Consider the following 20,984-nt stretch of genomic DNA (forward strand, 5'->3'; position numbering starts at 1 on the left):
CATTGCCTTATTAATCATGGGCTATTTGATTTTAACATTTGGTAATTTTGACATATAGTCTTAGAGAGGAAACCCGCTACATTTTTCTATTTGTACCAAGGGATCTTTTATATGCACCATCCCACAGACAGAATAACACATACCACGGTCTTTGATATACAAGTCGTGGTGCACTGGTTGGAGCGATAAATAGCCCGATGGGTCTACCAACGGCAATCTACACCAGTCAGATTTGTAGTTGCAAAAGGATAGAAAACCCCTCACATTTAACTGATTTTGTGTAAGGATCGATGTTGTGTAATTTTCAGTAAAAATTACGGTTGTTATTAAAAACATCAATTAAATCTTTTTAATGAAACGTGACCCCTTCCCCCTCCCCCCCCCCCCCCCCCATTTTCATGCAGGTAGACAAGATTTGAGGTGCAACACTTTCTATTGCTGTACTTCCTGTGTGTGTTGATACGCTGCTTATATCAGTTTTATTAGTAAACGTTAACATTATTGGCAATAGGAATTGATTTGGTCTATTAGAACCTCTATGTTAATGTTCCCCATTTCAAAATGGTCGCCAAATGAGAGAGAGAGAGAGAGAGAGAGAGAGAGAGAGAGAGAGAGAGAGAGAGAGAGAGAGAGAGAGAGAGAGAGAGAGAGAGAGAGAGAGAGTAAACGTTAAAATTATCGGCAATAGGAATTGATTTGGTCTATTAGAACCTCTATGCTAATTTTCCCCATTTCAAAATGGTCGCCAAATACTACAGCAGAGAGCGAGAGAGAGAGAGAGAGAGAGAGAGAGAGAGAGAGAGAGAGAGAGAGAGAGAGAGAGAGAGCGTTAACGGGGGAGGGGACTACAATAAAAAAAACAAATGTAGGCATATGTATCACGCCGCGTACTGTGTCAACATTTATCACCCCGTGACGTCATAATACACATGACGTAACTTATATTGTGTATAGACTGTTCTGGCAGGTATGTATGTACGAATTTGTATTTTCCAAATTCTGAAATTATCGATAGAAGAAGTAAGTCACCAATGCCATAATATGAGCCGCCGCGTATAGAACTTTATTGGTAACGTAATAGTTATTGTGTACATAACGGTACAACGGTCCTGGAGCAAAACGTCAAATTCGGGCAAAAATCATACAGATATTCGGGCAAAATGTGCTAACCTGAGATCTTTGTACCATGTATTTCCGTCATTCTACCCTCAAACTTACATGTAATTCATGTAAAAAGGCGTAGTGATTCGTGTGCAACCGTATATAGATGTTTGGTAGTGATGCTAATATGAATAAATGTTGTTATCTCGCCTTCATATAAAATTCTTTAATCCCATTGGTTGTTTGCCGTTGGACAAATCCCTTATCCCCCTGTGGGCGGAGCCAAATTCTCGTCTGTAATTTCCAACAGTTTCCAGCCGCCCCAGTTAATGCTAAAGCAATAATTAGATTATAAATAACATTGATAATCAACCAAGTATAGGAGAAGCCATGTGTTTAGGGAAGTGACGTCACGTATCAACATGCGCGCGCATCTGGTAGGCAGAAGTCTATCATAATGGCCATTAGTAACAAAGCGAACTAGCGTAGCGTGAATAGCAAAGAATGGCCAACACGTGCTTAAATTACCGCTTGTAGCACGGGAACGCTATTCTACATAGCTCCTGTATGGAGGAGATACATGTACTCTTTCCACCCATAAAATTTGACGATTGACCGAGTTCAAAACTATAGCAAACTTCCTTTTTTTTCTTTTTCTTTTCACCTGAATAAATATTTTTAGTCCATGTATTTTTAAAGCGTCTGGTCCATATTTCAAGGAAAGCATTACAAACGAGCGCGCGCACACACAAATAAAAATAATAAAATAAAACGAGTAGGCCTATATTTTTTTATTTAAAACTGTTTAAAAGAAATAATTGGCCTACACTTTGTTAAAGGAAATTATTTCTTTAAACAATTTTAAATAACCCATATATATATATATATATATATGTATATATATATATGTATATATACATGTATATATATATATATATATATATATATATATATATATATATATGTATGTACATATACATATATATGTACATATAGATACACATACACACATATATATATATATATATATATATATATATATATATATATATATATATATATATGAACATTTGTTACAAATGAACAACCAGTAGACAATATATAGACAGTAGTTATATATATATAACACATCAGACTTGTCTACTGGTTCATTTGTAAGGCTTTTCATCAACAATAAATTTAAGCAAGTATCTTATTAGAAAAATTACAAAAACTTTAATAAAACTATTAATTTTATCAAGTCCTTTTTTATTCCTTAAACTTGCTGATATCGGATACATATTAACACATTGTATTAAAATGGAGGAACCTAAATTTAGTTTCCATACATGTTCCATGACCACACATACATTGCTCCCTCTAGCTACAGCGTCCCTTTTTAAATATTAGTACAGAACTTAGCCTTTTAAACCGGATACATCTCAAATTTACTTGGTCCCTCACCTTTGTGGTTCCATCTTCAGAACATTTTGTAGCATTATTTTTATATATATATATATATACATAAAAATTGCCATTAATATTTTAATTGCCTAATCCCATGCAGGCCAGGACATAGTTTAATACGCAGTCGATCTAGGATTGATTCCTGTTGGTGGTCCTATAGGGCTGTTTCTCATTCCAGCCAGTGCTCTACAACTGGTGTAACAAAGGCTACACTATTTATTATCCTGTCTGTGGGCTGATGCATATAAAAGGTCCCTTATTGTTAATCGGAAAGAGTAATCCATTGTGTGACAGCAGCAGGTTTCCTCCCTAATATTATCTGTGTGATCCCTAAACATGTCCGACTCTATATATCCGTAATTAAAATGACTTGAGTGCATTGTTAAATAAAAGATTCCTTCCTTTCAAATCTAAAACAGTGTCAGTTACCTTTGACAAGAGGCACAGTTTCAAAGGCTATCACTTTCAACCTGATTAATAAACCAGTTAAAACAACAAATTACTGTAAATGGTAACAATACAATGTTTTAATGTAAGACACACATTAACACAATGCAAATATCATTTGATCATTGGTTTATAATGATAATAGAAAAAGAAAATAATAAATATGTGTTGTCTATTGTTTCTCGATATAATTTTATTGATTTTGTAAAGTCTGTTTTTATTAGAAAATAGAGATCCTGGTAAAAAAAGATTAAATCCAAGTGTTATCAAAGTCATCATCACATACTGAATAGCCCCAATAATATTGCATATGGTAGTTTGGAAAGTCAGTGAAAAAGGTTCTGGTATCCTTCTTATGCACAGAAACATGAGATACTGTAGAAAAGAATCGCTGAATCTAATACCAGTGTTCTCCTTAGCATCCCTTAATTCACCCTAAAACTTGAACGCCCTTAATTCATCGTGAAAGGCCCATTTTTCATCCAAGAGTTGCCAGTTCTCTTTTTGTCCATAAACAGGGATCACTGATACCTAGAAAAAAATAAGAAAATTGGTAAATTTCTATGATATATAAGTATGAAAGTTTTATATTGTGTATATTGAATATTATTGAAATATTTGAATACACATAAATGTATTTGTGAAGACATATTGACATCTGTCACTGATGACAATAATACTTATAAATACAATCAGCTCCCCTTTTCTTTCTTTATTTGCTGCAAACAAATTCAGATAACTTATATAATAAATGCATGTAACATAATTTATGTTTTTAATAAAATATGGTGGCTATCACCAACTTGTGGATCAATATCCAGTTTTATTATTAGTATTTATTTATTTTTAATCCCAAACAAATGATTTAATACATCTGATATCCCACCCTGAAATGTTTATACCTTTTATTTTATTATTAAAAAATCAACTTACACATTACAAATACACCTGTGGATCACTTCTTCAATAAAAAAAAAGTAAAACATTATAATTAACATATAATATAATTAATAAATGGAAATATTTCAGAACCATTTTCATATGAAACAATATATATATGCTTGATTGCACACACAGACGCACAGCTCCCTGTTATTTAATTAAAAATATAAATACTCCAGCCACCTACATATTTTATGGCATAATACAATATAAAATATATTCAGATTTTTGTTTTACCCACTATAATGGATCTGTCAATACAAACAAAAAGTTACATAAAACGTTGTTTGTCGATTGACTGGGTAGGCCTACTGTTCACAGAGTATCTATCTTTGTTTCCATGTCAGTTTGGTGGGGGCTTTTATTATTATTATTTTTTATTTTATTATCTTTTCAATTTTCATTTCAATAAATACTGACGTGTATTAGTATTACGAATGAATAACATACAACAAACCTTGTATAAAATGACGATCTCCGTTGTGGGATGGGCAAAGTTGATTGTTGTCAGCTTTAACTGTTCAACGTTTCGCTTCCACTGTATTTGATGAAACTAATTTCATAATCCTTATTACAGTGACTTGTGCATCTAACAACAACGTATGAAATTACCATGACAAAATACCATTCATCAAAACTAGTCTACACTGATTTAATTGACGGGAAAACATTCGATTGTTCATTACTACTAATGCCAGTATTGTCAACTGGTTTCTTGCCTACCAGCGCTGACGCGGTACCACGTGATCAAAACATGTGACGTCACCGTGGCTTCTCCTATACATAATTAATTTTATTTTTACTATAAAATACACTATTTTAATACTTTTAAAATCTGCAATGTTGAACTCGGCCACCTAATTACGGTCGTGGTGTTATTGTATTAATGCGCGATTAGCAACAGTTGTTGTTGTTTTGTTTTTTTAATATTTTTATTTTTTTACTTCATACATTTCTAATAAAAAAAAAGTTTTTTATTTTTGTTATTAATATCTGTTTCAGACAATTTCGTATTACAAACATTTGAAGTTAAAAACTCGTTTATCGACGGAACTATTTTTCGTCACTGGCAAGTGGTTTCGTTCGCGTCCGCGTGGTACGGCTCCGTTAATAAATTGTTAACAATTATTTTCTGGCGTTATTTTGATTATTTGGCTATATGGTTTAACATGTCGGCAAGATAAATTCGTTGTAGAAGCATCTCTCGGGGTATATGGCTTTTTATGTACCCTCTGTGTGCTCTTTTACCCCCTCGCCTTCGGCTCGGGGTAAAAGAACACACAGAGGGTACATAAAAAGCCATATACCCCTCGTGATGCTTCTACAACTTATATTATCCTGATTCGGACATTTTAGTTTAAAAGCCCGACTGCCCCCCCCCCCCAACATCCCCCTCCCCCTACAAAACATGGGAGCCGATACGCCTATAATTATTTATTTAACACATTTTAATTTCAGTTTAAGGATCCACATGTGACATAGGCTTACGGGCTCCCATTTTTCTAGGGGGAGGGGATAATGGAGCAGGCTAATTTTTCCCGAATTAAACAAAAATGCTCGAATCTGGATAACGTTATTTATTCATATCATACTGTCGTAGGAAGCGGGGGAGGGGGTGGACAGGGCCTTAAGCTCTGTTTCAACCCATAGTGAGTCTTAACATCCCAGTGGCTGCTACATAAACGTCTCTCTCACTGACCACTAAGAACTGACGATTAGCTTCTGTCCTGGACAGACAGTTCAGACAACTGAGCAGTGTGGCCAGGAAAGTGCACTTGAACGTTTACTGGACAGACGCATGAAAGTAAATGAAGAAATTAAATATACTGAACTCCATTAAAAACACACCAGTTTAACACCACTAGAACACATTGCCTTATTAATCATGGGCTATTTGATTTTAACATTTGGTAATTTTGACATATAGTCTTAGAGAGGAAACCCGCTATATTTTTCCATTAGTACCAAGGGATCTTTTATATGCACCATCCCACAGACAGAATAACACATACCACGGTCTTTGATATACAAGTCGTGGTGCACTGGTTGGAGCGATAAATAGCCCAATGGGTCTACCAACGGCAATCTACACCAGTCAGATTTGTAGTTGGAAAAGGATAGAACCCCCCCCCCCCCCCCCCCCCCAATTTAACTGATTTTGTGTAAGGATCGATGTATTCTGGTAAGTTCTCACTACACAGATCACTTCCGGGTGAGAGTTCATTCATTCCGGGTGAGAGTTCATTGATGACGATCCACTATAGTTCCTAATTATGACACAACTTATCGTTCATATATTCACTTCTAGGAAATCGTGAAGAATTAAAACAATATGCATATGTAATGGTAAGCCTTCTGGCTGTATTTCGGCCATGTCATTTTGTAAAATTGTGCATTGACCTTTTGGGACATGAGTCACGTGTATAGCGTAAGAGACAGCCGGAGTGAATCGGTTAATGAACCACCTGTTCGTACCGGTATTACAGCCAGATGCGGTGATATAAAAAAAAAACTTATACGGAAATGTTCTGAATTTTGGAGTGAAAATAAATGCTTAAATAATGAATGTTCGCAATGGTGTATGTTGTTAGTGCCAATGAGAACCCGTTCTATTAGTAACCTTCATTTAAAGTTGGACAATTCAACATGGGTTTCAATGGCAGATGCCATCTCTGTACAGGGCCGGATTTTGACCTTGGGAGGGGGGGGGGGGCGGGCCACTTCAGGTTCGGGGGCCCCTCAACATAGAAATTAAATTGCATGACAAATAAAAAAAATGAAATGATTTTATAATTTTTTATTTTTTTTTATATCCGGCACTGTCTGTGTAGTGAGACCCAAGCAATAAATAACCCCCAAATTATATACAAGAGTTACGGTTATTGTGTGTTTTATAGGAACCTCACAAAGGGAATGGCAAAATAATAACTGGAAGTTGGATGGAGTTCAGTATACATTGTTTGATGTAATGTTTCTTATTTACTAGATGTGTTGCTGGACCTAGTGTCACACACTTATTACCAGCACAACAGGCGGATCATCGACTATGATCACTCGAGCGCGGCTGATGGAAGATGATGATCTAAGCGGCTGTTTGACGATGATGATCTAAGTGGCAGATGGACGATGGTGATCTAAGCGGCTGATGGACGATGATGATCTAAGCGGCTGATGGACTATGATGATCTAAGCGGCTGGTGGACTATGATGATCTAAGTGGCTGATAGACGATGATGATCTAACTGGCTGATGGACGATGATGATCTAACTGGCTGATGGACGATGATGATCTAACTGGCTGATGGACTATGATGATCTAAGCGGCTGATGGACTATGATGTTCTAAGTGGCTGATGGACGATGATGATCTAACTGGCTGATGGACTATGATGATCTAAGCAGCTGATGGACGATGATGATCTCAGCGGCTGATGGACGATGATGATCTAAGCGGCTGATGGACGATGATGATCTCAGCGGCTGATGGACGATGGTGATCTAAGCGGCTGATGGACTATGATGATCTAAGCGGCTGATGGACTATGATGATCTAAGCAGCTGATGGACTATGATGATCTAAGTGGCTGATGGAAGATGATGATCTAACTGGCTGATGGACGATGATGATCTAAGCGGCTGATGGACTATGATGATCTAAGCGGCTGATGGAAGATGATGATCTAACCGGCTGTTTGACGATGATGATCTAAGTGTCTGATGGACGACGATGATCTAAGTGGCTGATGGACTATGATGATCTAAGCGGATGATGGACTATGATGATCTAAGTGGTTGATGGACGATGATGATCTAACTGGCTGATGGACGATGATGATCTAAGCGGCTGATGGACTATGATGATCTAAGTGGGTGATGGACGATGATGATCTAAGCGGCTGATGGACTATGATGATCTAAGTGGCTGATGGACGATGATGATCTAACTGGCTGATGGACGATGATCATCTCAGCGGCTGATGGACGATGATGATGTCAGCCACTGGTGGACGATGATGATCTGTGCGGCTGATGGACTATGGTGATCTAAGCGGCTGATGGACTGATGATCTAAGCGCCTGATGGACTATGATGATCTAAGCAGCTGATGGACTATGATGATCTAAGTGGCTGATGGACGATGATGATCTAACTGGCTGATGGACGATGATGATCTAACTGGCTGATGGACGATGATGATCTAACTGGCTGATGGACGATGATGATCTCAGCGGCTGATGGACGATGGTGATCTAAGTGGCTGATGGACTATGATGATCTAAGCGGCTGATGGACTATGATGATCTAAGCGGCTGGACTATGATGATCTAAGTGGCTGATAGACGATGATGATCTAACTGGCTGATGGACGATGATGATCTAACTGGCTGATGGACGATGATGATCTCAGCGGCTGATGGACGATGGTGATCTAAGTGGCTGATGGACTATGATGATCTAAGCGGCTGATGGACTATGATGATCTAAGCGGCTGATGGACTACGATGATCTAAACGGCTGATGGACTATGATGATCTAAGTGGCTGATGGACGATGATGATCTAAGCGGCTGATGGACTATGATGATCTAAGTGGCTGATGGACGATGATGATCTAAGTTGCTGATGGACGATGATGATCTAAGCGGCTGATGGACGATGATGATCTGAGCGGCTGATGGACGATAAAAAATGATCTGAACAGCTGGTGGACGATGATGATCTAAGCGGCTGATGGACGATGATGATCTCAGCGGCTGATGGAGGATAATGATCTGAGCGGCTGATGGACGATGATGATCCGAGCGGCTGATGGACGATGATGATCTGAGTGGCTGGTGGACGATGATTTCTAAGCAACAGGTTGACAGCCTACAGCATTATCTCTTAATGGTTGCTATATTGCTGACAGTTCGTTTTCTCCATACATAGATACACTTGAATACATGAACAGTGTTATTTCTTGGGTAGGAAAAAGTCACCTTATATATTATTATGTCTGAGAAAGAATATCAGTTATCGTCATCACGTTAAACTTTCTTGTAGAATGCTATCCAGGTCCTGGTGTGTTGCACGACCCGATGGTGCGATGAACAATTAGCTATAGAGCTACGATGTGTTGATGTATCGCTCCATAGCTCATCGCACCACTCCATTGTTCATCACACCATCGGGTCAACGTGCAATGCATCACACAGTCGCATCGTACATGGTATGATGTGTTGCACTACCCGATGGCGTAATGAACATTTGGAGTGACGCGATTAGCTGTAGAGCGATATGATGTGTCGATGTATCGCTCCATAGCTCATCGCACCACTCCATTGTTCATCACACCATCGGGTCAACGTGCAATGCATCACACAGTCGCATCGTACATGGTATGATGTGTTGCACTACCCGATGGTGTAATGAACATTTGGAGTGACGCGATTAGCTGTAGAGCGATATGATGTGTCGATGTATCGCTCCATAGCTGATCGCATCACTCCAGAGTTCATCATGCCATCGGATTATCATGCAATGCATCCCACAGTCGCATCGTACATGGTATGATGTGTTGCACACACCCGATGGTGCGATTAACAATCGCAGGATGGAGTGATGCGATTAGCTATAGAGCGATACGGTATGTCGATTTTCGCTTTGTGGCTGATAGCACCACTCCAGAGTTCATCACACCATCGGGTCAACATGCAATGCATCACACAGTCGCATCGTACATGGTATGATGTGTTGCACTACTCGATGGTGCGATGAACAATCGCAGGATGGAGTGATGTGATTAGCTATAGAGCGATACGATGTTTCGATGTATCGCTCCATAGCTCATCGCACCACTCCATTGTTCATCAAACCATCGGCTTAACGTGCAATGCATCACACAGTCGCATCGTACATCGTATGATGTGTTGCATGACCCGATGATGCGATGAATATTTGGAGTGACGCGATTAGCTGTAGATCGATACGATGTGTTGGTGTTTTGCTCCATAGCTCATCGCATCACTCCACTATCCATCACGCCATCAGCTTAATGTCAAATGCATCACACAGTTGGATCGTGGATAGCATCACGGTATCAATCATACTTTTAAATTTTTATGGCGATTAAAAATGATGTTCTTTCTCGGCCATCCTATATATTTTCTCTGTCTACCGACATCAAAAAGAGATTTTTGCAGTCAGCTATTCCAGTGTATAGTGTGTGCTACTATAATGTATAATAGCTAAAACATTATGACGTGCCATTTTCTAGTGAATGGGGTTAAGAGTGGAGTTATGTACAATAATAAACGAACATAATCTGTCATATTTCATTGTACATGGGAGAAGTGGTGTTATGTATAATTATAAAACAAACTCCAGTAATATTACAATGTTTCGGAGAGGGGTGATGTTATATATAATAAAAAAATAATATAGCCGGCAATAATCCCATGTATTTTGGTGTGGGAGTGCAGGATGTGTTCATGTGTGTAATACACAGTGGATGAGTGTAGTCTACTAGATTCCAGTGTATGATGGGAAGCTTCAAGGGGTGGTATTATGTATAATTGTAAAACAAACCATCCTGCTATATTGCAGTGTATGGAAAAGAAGTAGTGTTACGTACATAACAAAATATTCCTGTTGTATTCCAGAGTATAGGCAATAGGATGGTATTATGTATGATAACAAAAACAACATAGCCTGCTCTATTGCAGTGTATAGAAGAGAAGTGGTGTTACGTACATAACACAATATTCCTGTTGTATTCCAGTGTATAGACAATGGGATGGTATTATGTATTATAACAAAAACAATATAGCCTGCTCTATTGCAGTGTATAGAAGAGAAGTGGTGTTATGTACATAACACAATATTAGTGTTGTATTCCAGTGTATGGGCAATGGGATGGTATTATATATGATAACAAAACCAATATAACCTGCAATACTGCAGTGCATAGAAGAGAAGTGGTCTTACTTGCATAACACAATATTCTTGTTCTATTCCAGTGTATAGACAATGAGATGGTATTATGTATGATAACAAAAACAATATAGTCTGCTCTACTGCAGTGTATAGAAGAGAAGTGGTGTTATGTACATAACACAATATTAGTGTTGTATTCCAGTGTATAGACAATGGGATGGTATTATGTATGATAACAAAAGCAATATAACCTGCAATACTGCAGCATATGGAAGAGAAGTGGTCTTACGTATATAATAACAAAATATTCCTGTTGTATTCCAGTGTGTAGGCAATGGGATGGTATTGTGTATGATAACAAAAACAATATAGCCTGCTATATTACAATACTCTAGCTGAGGGAGTCGTGCCATTTGTAAATATATTGTATATATTTTGTTATATTAAATGTACCTTTTCGTATGTATAAACTTGTGTCATTTTATCAATAAACTTTATTCAAATATTTTAAAAGTGTTCTGTTGGTTTCTTAAATCATCACATTCATTTCTGATTTGTCTGCTCCCAAAATTTCTATTTCTTAAAATTTGTATCATGTATTTGTCCTTATGTGGGAGTGGTGTGCAGCTATTTGATAGAGCACTGATTGAGTGTCCCCTGGCCCTGTTCTCGTGATATGCTGGATCAGGCCTAGAGAGTTCTCCACGTTGCATAGTACCAAAGAAGAGAGTTCCGTGTCAAAATTCGAGGTGCACCGTGAAATATTTATGGAGTAGAAGCAGCTGTGGGTGTGATTGGTAGTAATATGTGACGTTCATTATATGTGTAAATACTATTATCCATTGACAATAAATAAATACACTTTTATTTGTTATACAGTTGGTATGCAGTATATACCAGAGGTTGAAACTAATGCGGGATACCCCCAAAATTGGAACTGCAATTTTCAGCAATAATTACGGTTGCTATTAAAAACATTAATTAAATCTTTTTAATTAAACGTGACCCCCCCTCCCCATTTCCATGCAGGTAGATTAGATGTGAGGTGCCACACTTTCTATTGCTGTACTTCCTGGGTGTGTTGATACGTTGCTTATATCAGTTTTATTAGTAAACGTAACAAAACAATATAGCCTACTATATTATAGTGTATGGAAGAGAAGTGGTGTTGCGTACATAACAACACAATATTCCTGTTGTATTCCAGTGTATAGGCAATGAGATGGTAATGTGTATGATAACAAAAACAATATAACCTGCTCTATTGCAGTGTATGGAAGAGAAGTGGTCTTAAGTACATAGCGTAGCGTAGCGTAAACTCTATTAACGTGCCTCTATCCAATTACGGTTCAGGCACGTCTCTCCCACACCCAGTCTCTGGCATAGCCAGTGGTCGAGTGTGGGACAGATACTTTACTTTTTAATGGGGCAATTTTGAATTATTTATAAAAGGCATAGGGGGATTTTGATGCGTCGTTGAAATAACCTATGGTATTTAAATAAAAATTAATTTTAATTACTTTAGTGTAACGCTTGTTTTTGACTGGGCATTTTACGTACATAACAACACAATATTCCTGTTATATTCCAGTGTATGGGCAATGAGATGGTATTGTGTATGATAACAAAAACAATATAGCCTGCTCTATTGCAGTGTATAGAAGAGAAGTGGTGTTATGTACAATAACACAATATTAGTGTTGTATTCCAGTGTATGGGCAATGGGATGGTATTATGTATGATAACAAAAGCAATATAACCTGCAATATTGCAGTTTATGGAAGAGAAGTGGTTTTACGTACATAACAACACAATACTCCTGTTATATTCCAGTGTATGGGCAATGAGATGGTATTGTGTATGATAACAAAAACGATATAGCCTGCTCTATTGCAGTGTATGGAAGAGTGGTGTTAAGTACATAACAACACAATATTCCTGTTGTATTCCAGTGTGTAGGCAATGGGATGGTATTGTGTATGATAACAAAAAGAATATAGCCTACTATATTCCAGTGCTCTAGTCGAGGGATTAGTATTATACATAATAACACAAAATAACACAAACTTATTAACAAATTTATAAATTTGTTGCCTAATTTTATTACTTTTATACATCAATGAAATGTATAATTTTTATACGTCAATAAAAAAATATAGCATATTTCTAAGACCAATTTCATATTGTTGGGTTTTTTTTTATTATATAGCCCACGATATTGTAGGCTATTTTGTCATTAGTGTAAAAATTGAAATATTTAATTAGCCCAGTACTATAGATTATCTGGTAAGTAATACTACATACGTTTATACGACTGTATAACAAAAGTTTGTGAAATGTCAATGATTGGTCGATATATATATATATATATATATATATATATATATATATATATATATATATATATATATATATATGAAATGTGTTTAACATTACTCGTGTCATTTTGTGCCATTTGTAAATATATTGTATATATTTAGTTATATTAAATGTACCTTTGTGTATGTGTAAACTTGTGTTATTTTGTCAATAAACTATATTCCAATATTTTAAGTGTTCTGTTGGTTTTTTAAATCATCACATTCATTTCTAATTTGTCTGCTCCCAAAATTTCCATTTGTTAAAGTTTGTATCATGTATTTTTCCTTATGTGGGAGCGGTGCGCAGCTAATTGGTAGAGCACAGATTGAGTGTCCTCTGGCCCTGTTCTCTTTATATGTTGGATCAGGGTTAGAGAGTTCTGTATGTAACAGTCAGTTAATTTTCCATTTCAAAATAGTCGCCAAGTACTACAGCAGAGAGAGACAGAGACAGACAGAGAGAGACAGACAGAGACAGAGAGACACACACAGAGAGAGAGAGAGAGAGAAACAGAGAGAGAGGCAGAGGCACACCGAGAGACAGACGGACAGTTGACCGATCTGACACCCCCCCCCCCCCCCCTCCACTCTTGTAAGCTTAAGTCATGGTTTATTATGATGTTAAAACTTTCAAAAAAAATAATACATAGCAGTTAGCCATTTATTGTTGATGAGCGCATTGTGTATTAAAGTGACAGACCCTAGTGTATTTGTCACTATTACAAGAACCGGTTTTTGATCATTGAAATCAAGCATTACTTGTATTTTGTTGTTTGGATTATCCATTTCCGAAAATCCGAAGTGTTTCAGGTCATTCTGGTGTTTGTAATACTAAGATGAACGTCACATATTCTTGTTTCACTTTATTGATCATAGGTTTATATACGAACAAAACTAAACTTATTCACTTTTACGAGTTGAAACAAGGGTCTGCGATTTGAATTCTACTTAATGAGTTAGTTAATGGTTAGATTATTATACATATTTCATTGATGGATGTTTTTTATGCTAGTATTTGTAATTTTTGAATGAATGAATGAATGAATGAATGAGTGCGAGTGCGAATAATTTTTACATGCTCATATACCACTAGAGTTTCGAGCATGTCCATCCCGGGGCCTGTCTCTGGATAGCCAGGGGCTTGTCCCGGGACAGATGAATGAATGAATGAATGTTTAACAATATTACAGCACAAACCCAAAACAAACACTGGCTATTGGGTATCAAACAATGGTAACTATATAAATGAATTAATGAACAATATTAATATACAAAATTGAAGTATCAACGTCTTATTTAAATTAACATGAGCAACTAATTACAAAGAGCTTTGAACTGCGAAATAGTAAAAGTCGTGAATATTCGGAACCGACATTTTCAGGATTAACAACACGGCTGCAAGGGTTATCCCCCCCTCAGTAATTTTAAAGGGTTGTTTCTCTTGGTACAACAGAACAGAACTTTATTTACTCTCATGGCCCCGATTCGGTGGCATCAGAGGAACATAAATAATAATAAACATGCAAATTGTCAAGATGATTTCAAAAACATATATACCACGATACATACAGATGAGCAGCTAAATATTAAAAACAGTTAAAATTACACATAAGTCAAGAAGCACAAAATTGTTTGTTAATAATTGATATAAACTTGCACCATTGTTTAAGAACACTAATACGTTTTGAGCTGAAGAGTTGCTGGAATTAGTTTATATTTGGTCTATTTGTTAAGAAATTTAAGTCTTTCTTCTCTAAATTCTGTGCATATAAATAGATAATGAAATTCATCTCCAACAATATTGCTATTACAGGAAGGAAGGAAATGTTTTATTTAACGACGCACTCAACACATTTTATTTATGGTTATATGGCGTCAGACATATGGTTAAGGTCCACACATATATTGAGAGAGGAAACCCGCTGTCGCCACTTCGTGGGCTACTCTTTTCCGATTAGCAGCAAGGGATCTTTCATATGCACCATCCAACAGACAGGACAGTAATACCACGGCCTTTGTTACACCAGTTGTAGAGCACTGGCTGCAACAAGAAATAGCCCAATAGGGCCACTGACGGGGATCGGTCCTAAACCGACCGGTGGCCCCATTCGGTTTAGGATCAATCCCCGTCGGTGGCCCCATTCTATTTTCATATAAAATGTTTGTCCCTCCCCTTTTCAACTGGTAAAAACGTGATTTGAAATTCTAAATCGAAAACATTTTGTGTACATTGTTTTATCCAGAATGTTAAAATATGATTCTAATATTCTATAAGTAGTTCCTTATCTGTTTGTAAAGATGTCATTGTTCCATGTTTGCAGATACTGATCAGAAAGTCTTCTCTTCACTACTTCTTTTAACCACTCCACTGATTTAAATGACTGCTGGTCCCAAACGTTATTCAGTCCAAGCTGGTAAATAGATCTCTGATGTTAATTATCCATATGTATTGCGTATCGAATTGAATAAAATTGTAATACATTATTTGGTAAGCGTTTACAGATGTTTTTAGACTTCAGCCGTTAACAGCCGTGCCCAACAATAAATAATTATTTGATGTATTTTCAGAGATAGAGGTGTTCTTCCATATTCACCATATAACATATATATTGGACAGTACATACCACGGCCTTTGTTACACCAGTTATAGAGCACAGGCGCTAAATATCGTAAGAATTGAATATGAATCTTTTCTATAATATTTATATTTTCAAATCCCTAAATTTCACAGCAATATAGTAATATAGTAACAACTATTGTATCAAACAGCTGAAGTCTATATTCTATTGACAAAGAAAGTTCATTTAACTTTTTTAAAATGTAAAACATGGCTTTTTTTGGCTTGTGTTAAATGTTTCTTGCATACATTAAATTTCAAACCAAATACCTAAATATTTGTATTCATTCATGTTTTCTAATATTTGATTACCAAAATAAAATATTTCCTTATAGTTTTTCTTTGTTCCACCAAATATCACAATCTTGCTCTTTACTGTGTTTATCGACAGGTGCCATGTTTTACAATACGTATCATAATCATTTAATACATTTTGAAGTTCATTCTCATTCCTAGCTAATAATACGGTATCATCTGCATACAACATAAAAAATGTATATAGTTAATCCAATATTCAAATATATATCAAAATCAAATGCATTGATAGTTATACCTGTACATTGTTGATGTTGTAAAAAAATCTTCTAAATCATTTAAATACAATACAAATAAAAGAGGTGATTAATTTTCTCCTTGCCTCACTCCTATATTACATGGAAAAAATTCTGAAAATTTACCATCTTTCCTAACTCATGACTTAATACCACTATACATGTTATGAATTATTCTGAACATGTTTCCATCTATGCTGTATTTCAATAATTTACAGCAAAGACCAATTCTCCATACAGTATCGAAGGCCTTCTTAAGATCAATGAATGCACAATACAACTTTCCTTTTTTCCTTCAAAATAATTCAACTAAAGCATAAAGTAGAAACACATGATCATTTGTAGAGTAACCTTTTCTAAAGCCAGCTTGGACGTTTGATAAAATATTGTATTTATCCACATAAACAGTTAGTCTATTATTAATTACATTTGTAAACAGTTTACTAAAACAGGCAAATATCATGAACTTAGGTTGTTTATTATTACCAATATGATAGTTCAATGTTTTATTAGTTTTAGGTCTATTAATTAGATGATAAAATTACGTCTTTAATTTACGAAAAAGAAATCAAATATTTGCATATGATAACACCAAATGAACTGGAACACTCCAGTCCTGCTGTATCCGGGATGGCGTTGGGTGATAAAGATAATTAAGCTAGTATTTAAAACATTTCTTTCTTTTTTTTCTCTCTTTTTTTTTTGTAATCATAACAGTCATGGCAACCATGATGACACATCTTTTGAGATCAGCATTTGATATAATTTTCCACTATCCAACTTCAAAAAGTCGGACTTTTTCTTCTTCTTTTTAAATGAATCACCCGATATTTACAATTTGTAGTGGATATATTTAACACGTAGGCCTATGTCGGCAGTTTATCAATGACGGCTAAAATATAAAATAATTGCTCACCAGATAGATTTCTTTAAAAAAATAATAAAACTTAAAATAATTTATAACTTTCTGAGTGAATATAATACCGTATTATTATTATTATTATTATTATTATTATTATTAGTTTATTTTTTATTTATTCATGAATGGCTTTGTAAAAGGATTGAACGTATTTAAAAAAGAACACTGCCTGTATATTTAAGCAACCAATACGTTATATTAGTAATAAAATTTCATAGAAAATAAAATAATATTTGAATGTTTAACTTCGTTGATACGATTTACATTTGAACCTATTAATGTTAAATGTGTGTTACAATCGTGTCCCATGGAGTGGCGGCAGCGGGCTTCCTCTCTAATTAACTGTGTGGTCCTTAACCATGCATACGTCTGACGCCATATAGCCGTATACACGGGCGTAGGAAGGTGCCAAAAAGTGGGGGGGGGGGGGGGGGGGGGGACACAAACATATGTAAATACATGTATAAATATATATATATAAAAAACATCGTTGCTGCTAAAAAAAATGGGGTGGGGGGCACATGTCCCCCTTCCCCATCCCCCCGCTTCCTACACCAGTGCGTAATTAAAATGTATTGAGTGCGTCGTCGTGGTCGTTAAATAAAATATTTCTTTCTTTCACTAATAATACTTATACTGCAGATCTAATAATGATTTACTTTATTACTCATTTTGAGGCAGGACATAGCCTAGTTGTAAAGCACTCGCTTGATGCGTGGTCGGTATGTGATCGATCCCCGTCGGTGGGCCCATTGGTTTATTTCTCATTCTAGCCAGTGCACCACGACTGGTATATCAAGGCCGTGGTATGTGCTATCCTGTCTGTGGAATGGTGCATATAAAAGATCCCATTGCTACTAATGGAAAAATGTAGCCGGTTTCCTATGCGTTAGCTTATCCGACAAGTCCGATCGCACCTTGTAGCGATTCCAGTCGGATAAGCTCACAAATCGTGCGCTTACGTCATCAAAGTGACGTCATCTGATGCGCGTACACACACACACACACACACACACACAAATCAACAAATATTTAGCAATCTATTTTTTCATTTCACCTGTAACACATTAATACATTGTCTACAATAAGTATCTAGTCATATATCTACTTATAGACAGCAATTAACTCAAATTAATTTCTCACATCTTACAGCACTGACAGCAACGTGCCACCTGGAATCCGACTCTGAAGTCAGTGAAATGGTACAGTCTGATGATGATGATAATCTTTTCAGGTTTGTAAAAAGTTACTGAGTGAAGATACCTCTGTTAACATGAGCATGTTTGCCATGGCAGTGGAGAAACATCCACAAAATATTCCTTGAATGCATTTCTAATCGCCATTGCATCCTTGCCTGCTCTGTTGCCTGCATTAGCGATATCCTGCAAACCCTCATTCCTCATTGTTTCGGTTTCATGTAGCAGAGTTGTCACTTGTGCTGGAGTAGTTTGGGCCTGTACAACATTGTGTAGTACACACGTAGCTTTTGTGATGTCGTTTGCTATTTGGGGTCTTACCGCCAATTTTGAGTGGTACACTCTCCACCGTGCAGCCAATATGCCAAAACCATTTTCTACAATACGTCTTGCCATTGACAATCTGTAGTTGTACACCTGCTGTTCCTGTGGACATCCTTTACCTGGAAAAGGTTCATCAAATGTTTCTTCAAGGGGAAAGCTTCGTCACCAATCACAACATAAGGCATAGGTCCTAAATATTCTGCCCCAGGTAATGGTGCATCTGCAGGAAAATGGAATATGTTTCTGGTTATAGACTTCCCAAGATTGGAATTAGAAAAAATGCCACCGTCACTGTTTCGGCCGTACGAACCGACATCAATAGCTATGAATTTTAAATTTGCATCTACCAAAGCCAGAAGAACCATGGAGAATGTCCCTTTGTAATTATGATATAAAGATTCCATGGCGCTTTCATTAATACATGCTTTCCATCAAGTGCCCCCATGCAATGGGGGAATTGCCACTTTTCTGCAAAATTAGCTGCTATGAGCTCCCACTCTTCACAGGTTTGTGGTATTTTCATATAGTTCGGTGCCAGTCTGTGCCACAAAACTTGGCAACATTCTGAGACAATATTACCAACTGTAGTTGCCCCTACACGAAAACTGAATGCAATGGAGCGAAAGGTCTCCCCAGTTGCCAGGAATCTAAAAAGAAAAATTTGAAATATATGTAGATTTAATAAAGGAATATTTTCCCACATACATGTATAATATTTGTATAATATCAAGGAGACTACAAGAAGCAGAGTAGAACTGGAGAACCGGATGAAAGAGGCTCCTTCAAAGTCTGTTGAGGAGTTAGTTTTTGAAAGCTGTGTTGCTCGAATGAATAAAATGTCTGCGACAACGAAATCATTCTTACAGTTGCAAATTTCTCAACTGTTTTTCAATGCAGAAAATCAAAATATACCCCCCATTGAAATAACCCCACTGCCATGTCTCAAAGAAAAACATATTGGTGAAACGGCCCAAATTGGTTCTCTTTCACAGGCTGTACCACAAATCCAACAACTCGATGGATCTGCAGAAGCAATGACACTGTTAAATCCAGACACTGGTGACATTGTAACTCATGCGATCAATATTGCAAATTGTATGTTTTAAGCATTACTCAACCGTAACATGATTACGTTTTTCAGACTCAACAGTTATGTCCATATTTCTCTAGAAATCCAACCGTTAGTTTATTTTATGCGTTAATGTCTAAGATATATAATAATGGTTGCTTTTTTATAATTTGTTATAAAACGTTTATTGAAAGCATTGAATTGATAGTGATTTAATATTTTATTTTGTTTGTAATGTTAACTGAAAATAAGACTTATCATTACATGTAGACCTTTATGCAAATTACAGCATAACATACCGTAATTTAAACAGACTCCATATTATGTAACTGAACAATTACAGTATTCACATCACATTTCTATGCTTATAATTATTATAGAAATTTACCTGAGACATATTGCCAGTCTTTGGCGTGGACATATCACCTCTCTCGCCAAACAGTGCTTTGTCAAATCATCCTCCACATAAAACAAAACCTGGGCAAACTGCTCCCTGGACAGTCTAAAATATTGGTGGAATTTTTCGCCATCTAATTGCAATTCCATAACCAGGTGATGGTATGCACCCTGATGAACTCTGTTTTTTTAACAAACTGTGGATTCACCAGCGGTGTTTTCTTCTTTTCTTTTTCAGTTGCAATAATTTGTATGGGGTGGCAATAACGATCAACGATTGCTCTCCGTTTGCAACTTTGATAAATTTGGAGCCATGTTCAACAAATGGCGCGAAATAACTAAAAAAAACGTTTATATTTTCGTATGTATGGAATCTTACAAGACGCATACGTGTAAGCTTGTCGTGTAAGCTTGACGCGTAAGCTCGCCGCGATCGTGACTATGGAATCCTAGCTTAAGACTATATGTCAAAATGACTAAATGTTTGACATCCAATCGCAGATGATTAATAAATCAATCTGCTCTAGGTGGTGTCGTCAAAATATTTATAATTTTTTTTAAATACTCATTTGAAAAACTTTTTTTTTTTTCTCGCGGACTTCAATAATTAAAATATATAAATAAATTGGGATACATGATTCATGAATATTAATTTTGTTCGAAAATAGTCATATAAAACTATAAATAAGTTTTACTTCATTA

General features: G+C 36.4%; 1 long non-coding RNA gene across 1 annotated transcript; it reads left to right on the plus strand.

The window, feature by feature from the left end:
* The first annotated feature begins 827 nt into the window (after positions 1–827).
* LOC121370327 lies at positions 828–11,355 on the plus strand. Its single transcript, XR_005957671.1, has 2 exons — positions 828–967; positions 6,923–11,355. It is a non-coding gene; the product is annotated as an uncharacterized LOC121370327 (long non-coding RNA).
* The last annotated feature ends 9,629 nt before the right edge of the window (positions 11,356–20,984 follow it).

This window comes from Gigantopelta aegis, chromosome 4, assembly GCF_016097555.1.
Source record: "Gigantopelta aegis isolate Gae_Host chromosome 4, Gae_host_genome, whole genome shotgun sequence".
In the NCBI taxonomy this organism is placed as follows: domain Eukaryota; kingdom Metazoa; phylum Mollusca; class Gastropoda; order Neomphalida; family Peltospiridae; genus Gigantopelta; species Gigantopelta aegis.